This window comes from Orycteropus afer, unplaced genomic scaffold (genome assembly GCF_000298275.1).
Source record: "Orycteropus afer afer isolate SDZICR_OR568_19922 unplaced genomic scaffold, OryAfe1.0 scaffold00275, whole genome shotgun sequence".
Classification (NCBI taxonomy): domain Eukaryota; kingdom Metazoa; phylum Chordata; class Mammalia; order Tubulidentata; family Orycteropodidae; genus Orycteropus; species Orycteropus afer.
Window position 1 is genome coordinate 1120861 of NW_006921862.1, and position 3639 is coordinate 1124499.

Consider the following 3639-nt stretch of genomic DNA (forward strand, 5'->3'; position numbering starts at 1 on the left):
CACTTGACTGCTAACCAGAAGGCTGGTGGTTCAAACCCACCAGCCACTCCTCAGAAGGAAGATGGGGCAATCTACTTCCGTAGTGATAATTATCTCTGTGGAAATAAATATTATAATGTAAAATACCTACAAAAATGTCAAGTATATATTAGGCTCCTTATTTAAAAAGAAAAAATTCTAATTATTCCTTAAAAAAAGAAAAATTTATCTTAAGAGAGTTAGAAACCAGGGTTGCAAAACATCATTCTTCATCTGGAACTCAAGCCTCCTTATTCCTTCATGTGAACAAGAACTTGGTAAGGATCTCCTTCTCTTGTCTCCACTGCCAACGCATTAGGTTCTCACCAGCTCTTGGGCAAGTCATTTAACCTATCAACCTTAATATTCCAAAGATAAGAGGAGGAAAACATTAGTAGCACACTGAGTTTTCATGAGGATCAAAAGAAGTAATTAGAGTTTTATATGAAATAAAGGTAACCCTTATTAGTCATTGTTATTTTAATTTGTATAGATATTGTAATTATTATCTTTAAAGGAGAAATGGCCTTACACACACAGGTTGAGTATAAGGAGGACTTTCTGATTGAAGAAGGTCATGACATTTCCTCCAGTATTTGTGAAAATATAGCTAGATGTGCCTCTCTAAGATTGCTTTGAATATTGAATTATGTAGGAAGCAACGAAAGAAGACAGAAGAGAGACACAGAGTCACTGTACAAAAAAGAATTAGTCAATGTTCTACCATTTCAGGAGGTAGCATATGATCAAGAACCAATGGTATTGAAGGAAGAAGTACAAACTTCACTGAAGGAATTGGTGAAGAACAAGTCTCCAGGAATTGACAAAATATTCTTTGAGGTGTCTCAACAAATAGATGCAGCAGTGGGGGTGCTTACTTATTTATGCCAAGAAATTTGGAAGACAGCTACCTGGCCAAATGACTGCAAGACATAGAAATTTGTGCCCATTCCAAAGAAAGGTGATCCCACAGAATGTGGGACTTATCACATAATATCATGAATATCACATGCAAGTAGCATTTTCCTGAAGATAATTCAGAAATGGTTGCAGCAGTATATTGACAGGGAACTTCTAGAAATTCAAGCTGGATTCAGAAGAACACATGGAATGAAGGATATCTTTGCTGATGTTAGATGGATCTTGGCTATAAGCAAAGAATAGCAGAAAGATGTTTACCTGTGGTTTCTTGACTATGCAAAGATATTCAACTGTGTGGATCACAACAAATTATGGATAACATTGAGAAGAATGGAAATCCCAGAACACTTAATTGTGCTAATGAGGACTCATACATAGACTGAGGCTGCATTCAAACAGAACAAGGGGATATTGAATGGTTCAAAATCAGGAAGGGTGTGCATCAGCATTGTATCATCTCACCATACTTATTCAGTCTGTATGCTGAGCAAGTAATCCAAGAAGCTGGACTATATGAAGAAGAACATGGCATTAGGATTGGAGGAAGACTCATTAACATTCAATATGCAGAAAACACAACCTTGCTTGCTGAAAGTGAAGAGGACTTGAAGCCTTTACTGATGAAGATCAAAGACTACATAATTCAGCATGGTTAGCACCTCAACATAAAGAAAACAAAAATCCTCACATCTGAACCAGTAAGCAACATCACAATAAATGGAGAAAAGAATGAGGTAGTCAGGGATTTCAGTTCATTTGGATCTACATTCAATACCCATGGAAGCAGCAGTCAATAAATCAAATGTCATATTGCACTGGGCAAATCTACTGCAGAAGATCTCTTTAAAGTGTTAAGGAGCAAAGATGTCACTTTGAAGTCTAAGTTACACCTGACCTAAGCCATGGTATTTTCAGTAGCCTCATATGTATGTGAAAGCTGGACAATGAATAAGGAAGACTAAAGAAGAGTTGATGACTTTGAACTGTGGTGCTGGCAAAGAATACTGAAAACACCATGGACCACCAGAAGAACAAACAAATCTGTCCTGGAAGAAGTGGAGACAGAACGATTCTTATAAGCGAGACTAGTCAAACTTCGTCTCACCTGCTTTGGTCATTTTGTCAGAAGGGGCCATTCTCTGGAGAAGGATTATCATGCTTGGTAAAGAGGTCAGCAAAAAAGGGGAAAACCCTCAACAAGATGGATTGACACAGGTTCTGCAACAACGGGCTCAAACATAGCAAGGATCATGAGTATGGTGCAGGTCTGGACAGCGTTTTGTTCTGTTGTACATAGAGTTTCAATGAGTTGGAGGTAACTCAACAACAGCTAACAATACTAACAAAATTGCTTTCAGTATCATCCATACCAAGGGTAGAGATTTTATGATGACTTGTTTTCCTCATTTTTATAACCCTGTCTTTATCTACTACTTTTCAAGTTATTGAAAAAGCAATTCAGTGTGTCCCTAAGATGAGTCTGCCTCATGTATATAAATACATATATATGTCAAAAATATTATGGTTAATGTTTGCAGAGATTTTGATTGCCATTGTGCATGAGGAGATATTTCCCCTAAAAATAAGTGTTCAGTGTTAGTAACTAATAACAATAATTTATTTTCAATGTATTATACCATGTATTTTTATCATGCTTTATATTATTTGTTTACATATCTGATACCCTCAGGAAAGCAAAATTTTGAGACCTTCACTGTACTTACCATCAGTTTCATCATTTGTAAAATAACTGAGTTATATTAGAAGATATCTAAAAATTCCTTTTAAGAGCCTTTTCTAAGAGGTTCTGAAAACATCTTAAAAAAAACAAACTCACTACCATCAAGTCAGATCCAATTCATAGTGACCCCTCCTTGGGTTTCCGAGGTGGTATCACTACGGAAGTAGATTGCCCAATCTTCCTTCTGAGGAGTGCCTGGTGGATTTGAACCTCCAGGCTTCTAGTTAGCAGTCAAATGTCTTAGGCACTATGCCAGTAGAGCTCCGAAAACATCTTAGTCATAGCCAAACACCTTGAGGGGATGAGTCATTGGTCTTGGAAACTTAGGACCACAATCTCAGAGGACACCTAGGTCAAGTGGCAGACAATGTTCTACATCCTAACATGGTGAGTAGCAACTGGAGTCTTAAAAGCTTGTGAGAAGCCATCTAAGATACAGCTATTGGTTTCTCCTAATCCAGATCAAAGAAGAGTGCAGAAAATCAAAGACTCAAGGCAACAATTAGTCCAAAAGAGTAATGGACCTTATGAACCACAACCTCTACTACCCTGAGACCAGAAGAGATAGATGATGTCCCACTACAACTACCAACTGCTCCTATTGGGAGCACAATAGAATATACTGGAGAGGGAGGGAGAGAAAAAAAAAAATTCAAAACATAAGAAAGAACAGACTTAGTTCTGAAAAAAGACTGGTGGAATCTCCTAGATTATGGCCTTTAATCATAAAAACATAAGAAAAAAAAAATAATAAGATCCTTGAAACCCTGATACTCTATTACTCTGTGAACTTAACTGTTACAAAGTATTGGTATTTCAGGGAGCCCTAGTGGCACAAAGACTATAGTGCTAACAAATGGTCAGTGGTGCAGAACCTACCAGCCACACTATGGGAGAAAGATGTGGCAGTTTACTTCTGTAAACATTTACAGCCTCAGAAATCCTATGATGCAGTTCTA